We start from the raw sequence: 14,825 nt of genomic DNA on the forward strand, positions 1-14,825 counted from the left end.
AAAGTGTTGGTCCCATGTTTCATGAGCTGAAATAAAAGATCCCAGAAATATTCCATACGCACAAAAAACTTTTCTTGTTCAACCGGATATTAGGAATGTGTCCTTCATGTTGTTTTTTTACACTCAGTGTTTATCTTCACTGTTCCATTTATGCCAACCCTTGACCTCTAATCCCTGTCTCTCGCTCTATCAGGTATCGTAACTTTGACCAGCCTCACCGTTTCTACGTGGCTGACATTTACACAGACCTCACACCACTTAGCAAGTTCCCGTCACCGGAGTATGAGACTTTTGCTGAGTACTACAAAACCAAGTACAACCTGGACCTATCTAATGTAAACCAGCCACTATTGGATGTCGACCACACCTCCTCACGGTGAGAGAGAGGAGAGGTGGAAGGAGGGAGAGAGAGGAAAATGTATCCTATTCAACTCTCCATCATCATAAGGATGCCCTTATGAGGTCTCTCAGTCCTCCATGAATGGTGGGGGGAGCACCATCCAAATAAAAAGATATGGGAAGAACACTTTATCTGTACCTTTACACCCATGAAGGTTACTGTATCTGAACTACTGTGTAACTCATCCAGTTCTGACCTCTGAACCTGTTAACCCCTCGCCACCTGAACCAGAAGGGAAAAGCACTGCCCCTCAGCAGTGCAGAGAAGAGAAAGGCCAAGTGGGAGAGTCTACAGAACAAACAGGTAATCAAGTCTACATACAAAGCCATGGATCTACCTTCCACCATATTTAGAGATGAACCAATGGCTGAAGACTAACTCTGAAGATGGTCTAAAACAGGGTTCCCCAACTGGCGGTCCGTGGGCCGAATTTGGCCCGCTGGTGATTGTATTTGGCCCCCCATGTTTTCTGAGCAAATAAACATTTTTTTTCTCCTTTTTTAATTGTTGCAAGTAAAAGACTGTAAAAACATCAGCAAATCAGCTGCAAGTGAGTAACATTTTGGAAATCTGTTCTAAGTATTCCCACGCATAATATATGATTGTATACAAATGTATGCAAGGTTTCAAATTATTATGTTTTTGCCAAAAAATATATCCAGAGGAGATGGCTGCCGTTTTACGTGCTCCTAACCAATTGTGCTAATTGTGTGTATTTTTTTGCGTTATTTGTAACTTATTTTGTACATAATGTTTCTGCCACTGTCTTTTATGACCGAAAAGAGCTCCTGGATATCAGGACAGTGATTATTCACCTCGTACTGGATAAAGATTTTTCTTTAACGACGCCAAGGATTTACTTCAGACACCGGACAATGCCCAAATCCCATTCGCATGAAGAAGAGACAAAGATATACATGTATCACTAGCCACTTTAACTATGCCACTTTGTTTACTTTGTCTACATACTCATCTCATATGTATATACTGTACTCGATACCATCTACTGTATGCTGCTCTGTACCATCACTCATTCATATATCCTTATGTACATATTCCTTATCCCCTTAGTTTTGGAATTGTTAGTTAGATTACTTGTTGGTTATTACTGCATTGTCGGAACTAGAAGCACAAGCATTTCGCTACACTCGCATTAACATCTGCTAACCATGTGTATGTGACAAATAACATTTGATTTGATTTGATTTTATTTAATGAATGTATCTTCTGCAGCAGAGGTAACTCTGGGTCTTCTTTCCTGTGTTTTTGCCATTATATGGACTTGGTCTTTTACCAAATAGGGCTATTTTCTGTGTACCACTCCTACCTTGTCACAACACAACTGATTGGCTCAAATTCATTAAGAAGGAAATAAATTCCACAAATTACCTTTTAACAAGGCACACCTGTTAATTGAAATGCATTCCAGGTGACTACCTCATGAAGGTGGTTGAGAGAATGCCAAGAGTGTGGAAAGCTATCATCAAGGCAATGGTTGGCTACTTTGAAGAAACTCAAATATAAAATATATTTTTATTTGTTTAACACGTTTTTGGTTATTACATGATTCCATGTGTTATTTCATAGTTTTGATCTCTTTATTATTATTCTACAATGTAGAAAATAGTCAAAATAAAGAAAAACCCTTGAATGAGTAGGTGTGTCCAAACTTTTGACTGGTACTCTAGGCGAGTGGGTAATCCGCCTCTTCCATCAGTCCTATTAGCCAATGTGCAATCATTGGATAATAAAATGAATGAGCTCCAATCAAGACTAACCTACGAATGGGACGTTCAAAAACTGTAATATCTTTATGTTTCACCGAGTTGTGGCTGAATGACGACATGGATAACTTCAAGCTGGTTTGGTTTTCTGTGCATCTGCAAGATAGAACAGCTGCCTCCGGTAAGACAAGGGGTTGCGGGTTGTGTCTATTTGTAAATAACAGCTGGTGCAGGAAATCTAAAATTAAGGAAGTCTCAAGGTTTTGAATCGCCTCAGGTAAAATATCTCAAAAGCTGCATACCACACTATTTACCAAGAGAGTTTTCATCTATATTTTTTGTAGCTATTTACCACCACAAACCTTTGCTAAGACCGCACTCAACGAGCTGTATAAGGCCATAAGGAAACAAGAAAATGCTCATCCAGAGGCGGCGCTCCTAGTGGCCGGGGACTTTAAATGCAGGGAAACTTAAATCTGTTTACCTAATTTCTACAAGCATGTCATATGTGCAAAACTCTAGACCACCTTTACTCCACACGCAGAGATGCCTAGAAAGCTCTCCCTCGCCCTCCATTTGGCAAATTTGACCATAACTATATCCTCCTGGTTCTTGCTTACAAGAGAACTCTAAAGATGGAAGCACCAGTGACTTGCGCAACACGGAAGTGGTCAGATGACGCAGATGCTAAGCTGCAAGACAATTTTGCTAGCACAGACTGAAATATGTTCCGGGATTCATCCAATGGCATTGAGGAGTACACCACATCAGTCACTGGCTCCATCAATAAGTGCATCGATGACGACATCCCCACAGTAACCATACGTACATATCCCAACCAGAAGCCATGGATTACAGGCAACATCCGCACTGAGCTAAAGAGTAGTGCTGCCGCTTTCAAGGAGCGGGATTCTAACCCAAACGCTTCTAAGAAATCCTGCCATGCCCTTCGACGAACCATCAAACTGGCGAAGCGTCAATTACAGGACTAAGATTGAATCGTACTACACCGACTCCGACGCTCGTCGGATTTTGTAAACTATTACGGACTACAAAGGGAAGCACAGCCGCAAGCTGCACAGTGACACAAGCCTACCAGACAAGCTAAATTACTTCTATGCTCACTTCAAGGCAAGCAACACTGAAGCATGCATGAGAGCACCAGGTGTTCTGGACGACTGTGTGTTCACGCTCTCCGTAGCCGATGTGAACAAGACCTTTTAAACAAGTTTACATTCATAAGGCCGCAGGGCTAGATGATTGCCAGGATGTGTATTCTGAGTATGCGCTGACCAACTTGCAAGTGTTTTCACTAATATTTTCAACCTGTCCCTGACAGAGTCTGTAGTACCAACATTTTTCAAGCAGACCACCATAGTCCCTGTGCCCAAGAACACCAAGGTAACCTGCCTAAATGAGTACCGACTCATAGCACTCACTTCGGTAGCCATGTGCTTTGAAAGCCTGGTCATGGCTCACACCAACACCATTATCCCAGAAACCCTGGACCTACTCCAATTTGCATACCGCCCCAACAGATCCACAGATGACGCAATCTCTATTGTACTCCACACTGCCCTTTCCCACCTGGACAAAAGGAACACCTATATGAGAATGCTATTCATTGACTACAGCTCAGCATTCAAAACCATAGTGCCCTCAAAGCTTATCACTAAGGTACGGACCTTGTGACTAAACACTTCCCTCTGCAACTGGATCCTGGACTTCTTGACAGGCAGCCCCCAGGAGGTAAGGGTAGGTAACAACACATCTGCCATGCTGATCCTCAACACGGGGGCCCCTCAGGGGTGCGTGCTCAGTGCCCTCCTGTACTCCCTGTTCACCAACGACTGCATGGCCAAGCACGACTCCAACACCATCATTAAGTTTTCCTACAACACAGCAGTGGTATGCCTTATCACCGACAACGATGAGACAGCTTATAGTGAGGAGGTCAGAGAGCTGGCAGTGTGGTGCCAGGATAACAACCTCTCCCTCAACGTGATCAAGACAAAGGAGATGATCGTGGACTACAGGAAAAGGAGGGCCATGCATGTCCCCATTCTCATCGACGGGGCTGTAGTGGAGTAGGTTGAGAGCTTCAAGTTCCTTGGTGTCCATATCACCAACAAACTATCATGATCCAAACATACCAAGACAGTTGTGAGAGGTCACAACAACACGTGCCCAATTCCCCCACAAGAGCCTGAACAGATTTGGCATGTGTCCTCAAATCTACAAAGTTCTACAGCTGCACCATTGAGAGCATCCAGACAGAAGGTAGTATGTAAGGCCCAGTACATCACTGGGGTCAAGCTTCCTGCCATCCAGGACCTCTATACCAGGCAGTGTCAGAGGAAGGCCCTAAAAATTGCCAAAGACTCCAGCCATCCTAGTCATAAACTGTTCTCTCTGCTACCGCACGGCAAGCAGTACCGGAGCGCCATGTCCAGGTCCAAAAGGCTTCTTAACAGCTTCTACCCCCAAGCCATAAGTCTCCTGAACAGCTAATCAAATGGCTACCCGGACTATTTGCATTGACCCCACCCATACCCCCACCCCCATTTTTACACTGCTGCTACTCTGTTTATTATTTATGCATAGTCACTTTACCTCTACGTACATGTACATAATACCTTAATTACCTCGACTAACCGGTGCCCCCGCACATTGACTATGTACCGGTACCCCCTTTATATAACTTCACCACTGTTATTGTATCGTTGTTCTTTAATTATTATTTTTTTCTCTTTTTCTTTTCTTTTTTATTGTATTTAATTTTTCTTTAACCAGCATTGTTGGTTAAGTGCTTGTAAGTAAGCATTTCACTGTTGTATTCGGCGTATGTGACAAATAATATTTGATTTGATCCCTGGTCTAGAATCTAGATTAGAGTATTTTGGAGAACCATCTTCTCCTACTTTTAGAAAGATGTTTCCTCCCCTCCACGACTTGGTCCCAGAGCTGTGTGCCATCCACCTCATCCCAGTATCTACTTTATTTCTGGCCCTAGCCTACAAACATCTGGAAGGATGTCGAATTTTCTTTCTCTTTTTTCTCCCCTTACCTCTGCCCTTCCAGATCCTGGTCCCAGAGCTGTGTGCCATCCACCCATCCCAGCCTCTCTGTGGCGGAAGGCTGTGTGTCTCACCAGCATACTGTACCGCCTCCACTGCCTCCTCACAGCTGAGAAGCTGAGGGCCCAGACAGCCAGCGACGCTGGAGTTGGAGCCCAGACCCTGCCCCCTGACTTCAGGTACATCTGATACATTTTGCTTTGATGACATTTTGAAAAACTATCCCTTTTAATAATTGATTTAATGACTGGCTGTTTAATGACAGCCAGTCATTTACTCTCCATCACTAAATACTGCCCCTATATCTCACTCTGTCTTTATAGGTATCCAATCCTGGACTTTGGATGGAAGAAGTCCATCGACAGCAAGTCTTTCATCTGTCCGCGTGATGAGGAAGAGTATGATGATGATGAGGAGGAAGAGGATAGCGGTGATGAGACCTGTAAACATCATGACCAGACTGCAGCCCCTGACCCTGCTGTTGCTCAGCAACCCTGTAGTGACTGTCATGTCTCCTCCCAGCCTGAGAGGGGTGATGTCAGCAAACACCCAGAAGCTGACAGGCCAGAGGAGGAGGAGCCCCAGCAGCCAGACTCTGCCTCCTGCACCAATACCCTCACTAATGGCACTGCTGCCGTCGCCAAAGACGACAGTGACTACGGCGACCACACACACCTTCATGACGGACGTGACAACTCCCGTTTCCTCCCGGCTGGCCCTGGTTCGCCACTGGAGAGTGAAGAAGTATCAATAACAATGACAACACAAACCACTACCTCAGTTCTTCCTGTGCAGCTCTCTCCAAGCACAGAGAACCAGAATCTAACCCCAACACGGCCCTGGACCCAGTCTCAGCTTCAGCACCCTCTTCCCCGAACCCAGCCTCAGCCCTGGACCCAGCCTCGACCCCCACAGCCTAGCGATGAATGTAAACCAGGGGGGACCACAGAGCTCCGTGAGGGCAATGGACACCACGTGAATCAAGCTACCTCAGACTCCTGCAGCCCAGCAACAGTGACGTGGCCCAAAGGCACCGCTCCCACCACAACCACAGCACTTTTACCTGACTACTCAAAGACCCAGGAGACCAGTGGGGACACACACCTGGCCCCTGCCCCAAGACCCTGGGGCCCAACCCGGGGCTTATCCTTCAGGTAGGGATGGGTTCAACACAAGTTTTTCAGAGTCAGTTCTTTGGTCAATTAATTGATTACCTAATTGAAGTTTTGATTGTTTTAACTAATGAGTATGTCCAGAAATTCAAAATATCAGTTAAATGTGTTTTCGATGTTCGATTCCCACATTTTTGAATCAATTCGGATGCTCTGAATAGACTAACTGATTAATGTAACTGATCCCCTACCTTCAGGCCCTGAACAAAAAATGTATTACTTCAAAAAATGAAAAAAGCAAGCACTCACTTATAAGTTTCTATTGAATCTTTTTTTTTTTTTTTCTTTAAAAAAACAACAACATTTCTGCAGGCCCTGACCCTATCCAACGCCAGCGATGGCTTCAGTCTGGAGATGCTGGGAGACTCGTTCTTGAAGCACGCCATCACCACCTACCTGTTCTGTACTTACCCCGACGCACACGAGGGACGACTCGCCTACATGAGGAGCAAGAAGGTGAGTCTGGAAGCAGGTTGGGGGGAATGGAGTTTGCCCTGCATCCCAAATGGCACCCTTTACAGTGCACTACTTTTGACCATGGCCCGCATATCGTCAAAAGTAGTGCAAGCAGGAATAGGGAATAGGGTTGAATGTCTGAATGGAATGTTTGTCAATGGAATGCTTTGTGTTTGCCTATTTGCTCTAAGAGAGCTTAAGTTTTTTTAGTTATTGACACATATACCCATAATTTTGTCATGTTTCATGTATTTCAAGAAAGTATGGATATGATCCATGTGTGAAATGGTGTGAAGTGAATTATTTTCTGTCTTAACAGGTGAGCAACTGTAACTTGTATCGTCTGGGGAAGAAGAAAGGTCTTCCAAGCAGGATGGTAGTGTCCATATTTGATCCTCCGGTCAACTGGCTGCCCCCTGGCTACGTGGTCAACCAGGACGAGAGCAGCGAAGACGAATGGGATGAGGTACGTGATGCTCTGTTATTCATGAGACCACCAGAGGGCAGGCTTTCACCTTACTGGTATACTTCAACTGATAGCGTTTCCTCCATATGATACCGAAGGAGATTGTCAATAAATGCACATAGGTAAGCTTTATAAAGAGTACATGAATGATCTCTTGTTATAGTAGCTTTCTCTCTCTTAGTGAACATGTAGACATTCTTATACATTATCCAAATGAATGCTAAATATAAAATGAAATAAATGTAGCATGAATTAGTATGACAGCAGGGTAGTAAACGGTACAGGGTGATAAGGGGTTGTAAGGGAAACTTGGGTAATAGCTGGAGACTCTTCCTGGGCTGTTCGGGAGGTGTGTGTGTCTGAGGTATATGAGGTCAACCACAGTGTTGAATTTTGTTAGGCTGGCAAGTCTGCATTTACTTACCGTGTGTGTGCTCGTCGTGTGTGTGCTCGTCGAGAAAGTGGAGAGTGTATGCGTAACACTGTGTGGCGTGTGTGCATAATGTGCTCGGGGCAATGTAATTTTCATTGTCAAAGGCCTGGCTGTATTCTGACAAAATTAGATGTCAGTGCCATTAGCATTTAATTAATATGCATTAGAGAATTTCCCACACGGTCAACTTTATGGGTTATTAATTATTATTAATGTAACATTCAGGACGCAGCTTGTCAGATATCGAATTGCATTAGGCCTATGAGTCATTGAGTTGGATAGGCCTGCCTCACCTCTCACATTCAAATCCCTCTTAGCTGACCTAATGCTGTGGTGAGAGTGAAACTCTGAGACTATAATCTGTGTAAATCCCACTGTGGGGCTTGACCACGGCTTCAGGAGTCAACTACAGGCCTGGAGGCACCACTGGATTAAAGAGACGTTGGGTAATAAGACATTAATACAATCCACATAGTAATCCATCCACTTTTTCTGTCTCCCATTCTCACTATTCTTCTACCCTCTTCCTTTCGTTGTTTCCCTCTCGCCATCCTCGCACTTACTCCCTTATCTTTCACTCCTCTCTCCCGCCTTCCTTCCTCACTCCTTCTTTCAGACCAAGGAGGACCCCCTGGACAACGGTAGTGCTGGAAAGGAGTTCTGTGAGGATGAGGTGCAGCTCGAGGAGGAGTTGCTGGAGGAGGATGAAAATCTGATGTGGAAGGAGTCTAAAGAAGTCAATATCGAGGACGACCTGGAGTACTTCCAGGTAGGGAGGAGTTCAGCACAAGGTGTCTGTCCCAAATGGCACCCTATTCCCTATATAGTGCACTATTTTTGACCAGGGCCCATATGGCTCTGGTCAAAGAAGTGCACTACTATAGGGAATAGGGTGCCATTTGGGACATAGTTACGTTTTTCAGAATTGATTAGGCAAGGTGATGATGGTTAGTGGTGATTAAAGTTAAAAAAAAAATGTTTTACTAATAAATCTTAAGTTCTCTTGGCCAGATATAGTAAGAGGTATGAATGCATACTAGACACATGCTTACTTATCTATTACAGGGGAAAAAACCTGAATCAAAACACAATCTAGTTTATTTAAAATAATTTGTCTGTCCAGCTATGGAAAACACCACTTACATTTATTTTAATAAAAATAATAATAATAAAAAATGTATACAGATGCCCCCCATCACGAATGTATTCATTGCTCTAACTCATCCCTACTACCAGGAGCACATTAAGTTCATCGACAGCATGCTCATGGGCTCCGGTGCTTTCGGCAAGAAGATCTCCCTCAGGACCTTCCCCGCTGTCCTCGCCACCCCGGCCCCTGGCCCCAGCCCCTCCGCCCGCTCCTCCTCCCCTGCAGCCATGCCCAGCTTCGGGGTGTGGAAACCCCCCAAGAAACCTGGCCCGGTCCCCACCCCCGACTACCCCTCGGAGCCTGGCGGTGGTGGCTCAGCAGATGAGTTTGACTACAGGTGAGTCCCCCACCCCCATACTATGTAAAGTGGAACCTGAGAACCTAGGTGGAAAAGCGCTATATTAATACAATCTATTATGAAGTAATTAAGCCGTGTCTGAACCAGAATGGCCCATAGGGCAGGAGCCGATTTCCTGTTTCTGTAGCTTGAGGCAGCTTTGATGTACAAGTAAACCCCCTGGACACGATGCTAGTCTATCGCAGGGCTAGGTGGATAAGTGCTATATAAATCCATTAAATTATTATGCATTATTATTAGCTCGTGGGACGCCATGTGTTACTTGATGATTTTGTGGTGGGTTTCTGGAATCCGTCTGAGGAGAACTGTGGGGTGGAGCTGGCAAAACAGTCCATCTCCTACGACCTGCACACGGAGCAGTGCATCGCTGACAAGAGCATCGCTGACTGTGTAGAGGCACTGCTGGGCTGCTACCTCACCAGCTGTGGGGTGAGGGCTGCTCAGATGTTCCTCTGCTCCCTGGGACTCAAGGTATATACACCACATACACCATCTCTATCTAGAATGAACTTTCATGTCCCCAATGAGTAAATTGTCTTATACACACAGTACTGCTGGATACAAAATATACACTACATTACACACTCTACATAATACAAGCATACACATTCTCGTGTATGACAAGGGTCACATGGAATGCTTGTATTATGTAGAGTGTGTAATGTAGTGTATATTTTGTATCCAGCAGTACTGTGTGTTATATTGCCACATAAATACATACATACACTACATTAACAAAAGTATGTGGACACCTGCTTGACGAACATCTCATTCCAAAATCATGGGCATTAATATGGAGTTGGTCCTCCCTTTGCTGCTATAACGGCCTCCACTCTTCTGGGAAGGATTTCCACTAGGTGTTGGAACATTGCTGCGGGGACTTGCTTCCATTCAGCCACAAGAGCATTAGTGAGGTCGGGCACTGATGTTGGGCGATTAGGCCTGGCTCGCAGTCTGCATTCCAATTCATCCTAAAGGTGTTCGGTGGGGTTAAGGTCAGGGCTATGTGCAGGCCAGTCAAGTTCTTCCACACCCGCTAACGACAAACCATTTCTGTATGGACCTCGCAATGTGCACGGGGGCATTGTCATACTGAAACAGGAAAGGGCCTTCCCCAAACTGTTACCACAAAGTTGGAAGCACAGAATTGTCTAGAATGTCATTGTATGCTGTAGCGTTAAAATGTCCCCTTCAGCGGAACTAAGGGGCCTAGCCTGAACCAGGGGCGGCGGGGTAGCATAGTGGTTAGAGCGTTGGACTAGTAACCGAAAGGTTGCAAGTTCGAATCCCCGAGCTGACAAGGTACAAATCTGTCGTTCTGCCCCTGAACAGGCAGTTAACCCACTGTTCCTAGGCCGTCATTGAAAATAAGAATTTGTTCTTAACTGACTTGCCTAGTAAAATAAAGGTAAAAAAAAACAAATAAAAAAAACCCCATTAAAAACATCCCCAGACGATGCATTCGGGCAGGTAGCGTTCTCCTGGCATCCGCCAAACCCAGATTCTGCCAGATAGTGAAGCGTGATTCATCACTCCAGAGAATGTGTATTGGGATTGTAGCTTAGTGGGGTGTTCTAGTTAGGTCTATGGCTGTCTGAAGTGGTTCTCAATCAGAGGCAGGTGTTTATCGTTGTCTCTGATTGGGAACCATATTTAGGCAACCATATTCTTTGAGTGTTTCGTGGGTGATTGTCCTTAGTGTCTTGATGTCCTTATTCTGTGTTAGTTTACACTAGTATAGGCTGTTTCGGTTTTCATTACGTTTATTGTTTTGTAGTGTTTGTATTTGGATTCATGTTACGTTTGTTAATTAAACATGGATCGCAATCTACACGCTGCATTTTGGTCCGACTCTCCTTCACCACAAGAGAACCGTTACACCGACGAACAGTTATTGTGCTGACATTGCTTCCAGAGGCAGTTTGGAACTTGGTAGTGATTTGAAGGGGTGTCCACATACTTTTGCTTATGTAGTGGACTTATGTGTGTGTATATATATATTTTACGCCATGCTTGTTAAGTGTGCCTTGAATTCTAAATAAATCACTGACAGTGTCACCAGCAAAGCACCCCCACACCATCACACCTCTATACATACATACATACATACAGTGGGGCAAAAAAGTATTTAGTCAGCCACCAATTGTGCAAGTTCTCCCACTTAAAAGGATGAGAGAGGCCTGTAATTTTCATCATAGGTACACTTCAACTATGACAGACAAAATGAGAGAGAAAAAATCCAGAAAATCACATTGTAGGATTTTTAATGAATTTATTTGCAAATTATGGTGGAAAATAAGTATTTGGTCAATAACAAAAGTTTATCTCAATACTTTGTTATATTTGTTGGCAATGACAGAGGTCAAACGTTTTCTGTAAGTCTTCACAAGGTTTTCACACACTGTTGCTGGTATTTTGGCCCATTCCTCCATGCAGATCTCCTCTAGAGCAGTGATATTTTGGGGCTGTTGCTGGGCAACACAGACTTTCAACTCCCTCCAAAGATTTTCTATAGGGTTGAGATCAGGAGACTGGCTAGGCCACTCCAGGACCTTGAAATGCTTCTTACGAAGCCACTCCTTCATTGCCCGGGTGGTGTATTTGGGATCATTGTCATGCTGAAAGACCCAGCCACGTTTCATCTTTAATGCCCTTGCTGATGGAAGGAGGTTTTCACTCAAAATCTCACGATACCTGGCCCCATTCATTCTTTCCTTTACACGGATCAGTCCTCCTGGTCCCTTTGCAGAAAAACAGCCCCAAAGCATGATGTTTCCACCCCCATGCTTCACAGTAGGTATGGTGTTCTTTGGATGCAACTCAGCATTTGTTGTCCTCCAAACACGACGAGTTGAGTTTTTACCAAAAAGTTATATTTTGGTTTCATCTGACCATATGACATTCTCCCAATCTTCTTCTTAAAAAGCTACAAAACATTGTAACGTCATTATTTCATAACGCGTTTAATGTAAAAAATATATATATATATTGAAATCGAAAACCGTGATAATTTTGCAATGATTGTGATTTTATATTTCAATAACAATGTCAACAGATCAAAACAGGTATTACCAGTGGAGAGGAAGTTCTTCCACTGCAATACAAATACTTTTGGGCAGCTGATGCAAGCACACCATTTTTCTTCTGGAAAATTACCCTTTGTAGTTCAATAATAAATCTTTCTCTATCAATATATCAAGCAGGTGTTACCGGTGGAGAGTCGGACTCTGAGGGAGGAGGGCGGAGTCACAGAGGTAGCAAACATTGACTATGGCTGGCTGAAGATCCCGCCCCGCTGCATGTTCGACCATCCGGACGCAGAGCGCACCCTCAACCACCTCATCTCTGGCTTTGAGAACTTTGAGAGGAAAATCAGCTACACCTTCCAGAACAAGGCCTACCTGCTGCAGGCGTTCACACACGCCTCCTACCATTATAATACCATTACAGGTTAGAAATATCACAATATTAGGTGAGGACCTAATAACACAGAGTGAGGGCCTGTAGTACCACAGCAACCCAATTGCAATACGATCATACCTGAGGGGCTGTGATATCACAACAATACCATTAGCTGAACCATTGTAAAGAAGCAGGAAAAACCCTTTAAATAGTTGATTCCTGCTTGCCTTTAGTATGTCTGCTCAGTGATAAACTTATTTTGTGTCGGCTTAGTATCACTTCTTCCTGCTCTCTTTCTCGGCTGGAGTTTCTTGGCGATGCAATTTTAGACTACCTCATAACGAAGAACCTTTATGAAGACCCTCGCCAACACTCTCCCGGCGTGCTCACAGACCTGCGCTCGGCACTCGTCAACAATACCATCTTCGCCTCCCTGGCCGTCCAGTACGATTACCACAAGTACTTCAAGGCTGTGTCGCGCGAGCCGTTCCACGTCATCGACGACTTTGTGCAATTCCAGCTGGAGAAGAAGGAGATGCAAGGCATGGACTCTGAGGTGTGTTTACGGTTAGGTGGTCCATCTCCGGGATTTTGAAGTTGGATTATATCTCAAATGGCACCCTATTCCCTATATAAAGCCCATTAGGGCTCTGGTCAAAAGTGGTGCACTATATAGGGAATAGGGTGCCATTTCAGATGCAGCTTTGGTGAAGAAGTTGTTTGTTGTGGTGTATTTATTGGTGCTTTCTGGATGAGAAACAAAAGTTGCTTGTACATTGCACTATGACAAACAATCACATCTGTTGTATTTCTCTTGTTCTACTGTTCGGAATGTCCGCCCATTCCCAATTTTCCCAGCACACCCCAGTGTATATGTTGACCGAGAACTTTTTGCAGGGACAAAATGATAGCTTTTGGCCTTGTTGATAATTACTAACATTTAAATGTGTTTTGTGGGACATAATCATGTTTTTTCTGCCCCTAATGCTAATTATTAACAGCCCAAAACATGGGCTGTCAGTTCTTTATGAATCTGTTTTATATTTTGTTGAGTTTTGAGTATTGGAAAGAGAGTTGGATTGGAGTGAGAGCAGTTGGATTTAATTTATTTTGAAATGCCTATCTTGGCAGTGAATCTGGTCTCGTTTGAGCAGTGCTGGTTTTATGCCTAAGGGACAACATTGGATACAGTAAGAGGAAAAACAAATTCAGGAACATTGGTAAATATTTCTCCTTAATAAGCACAACTGGACGACGGGGTCTCCAGAGTGTGCAAGGGTACAGCTGACTACATTTTTGGGATTTAATACAATAACAACTTGAATACAGTTCAATACCTGTATCCCTTGTATTCAATACTTCTAATAAACTATTGGCGCTTGCCGATTATACATTTGCAAACTTCTATCGATGTAGGCCTATACGTAAAATGAGGTGTGTAATAGATATTTTACTCAGATGACATTTTCAAAGGAAAATGCTAAATTCACTCTATAGCTAACGTTTACTTTTTTCTAAGCGCATTTGTTACTGGATGGATAGGATATGAAATAGGGGACAGTGCTCAGTCAGAGTTATTAGAAAGAGGCCACACTACAGCACAGACAATCATTTTTTTCCTTTAATCCACTCGAGACAAAATCTTTCTTTTTTTCACCCTAATAAAAACAACTTGTACTTCATCTCTGTTATTCCACCCTTTCTTTCAGCTGCGGCGGTCAGAGGAAGATGAGGCGAAAGAGGAGGACATTGAGGTCCCCAAGGCAATGGGAGACATCTTTGAGTCGCTAGCCGGAGCAATTTACATGGATAGCAGGATGTCACTGGAGACTGTGTGGCAAGTGTATTATCCAATGATGAGGCCACTTATAGGTAAGGAGGAGAGAAACGGAGAGAGGGAAACTTCGACCACGTTTTAGATTTCCTCTTTTCTGATTGTTTGATAGTTCATGCAGGGAGGCTTTTAGTTCCACTGATTTGCAAAATGTAAAAGTTCTCATATTTGTCTGTCCCAGCGATACATCATATTGAGGAGGTAAAAAGATGAGGGTTCGTGTTATAACACTTTTCTTTTCCCGTACAGAGAAACGGCCAAGTTCAGGTAAGAAGTTTTTTTTACACTATTCATTTGATGGTTTTAGCTTACATACTTGATTGCAATTAATGTAATCTTTCCCATTATTTTCT

General features: G+C 43.8%; 1 pseudogene; it reads left to right on the forward strand.

Annotated features, from left to right (window-relative positions):
* LOC115146764 (endoribonuclease Dicer-like) overlaps positions 1–14,825 on the forward strand; it is a 39,493-nt pseudogene that overhangs the window by 19,211 nt on the left and 5,457 nt on the right.

This window comes from Oncorhynchus nerka, linkage group LG18, assembly GCF_034236695.1.
Source record: "Oncorhynchus nerka isolate Pitt River linkage group LG18, Oner_Uvic_2.0, whole genome shotgun sequence".
Taxonomy (NCBI): Eukaryota; Metazoa; Chordata; class Actinopteri; order Salmoniformes; family Salmonidae; genus Oncorhynchus; species Oncorhynchus nerka.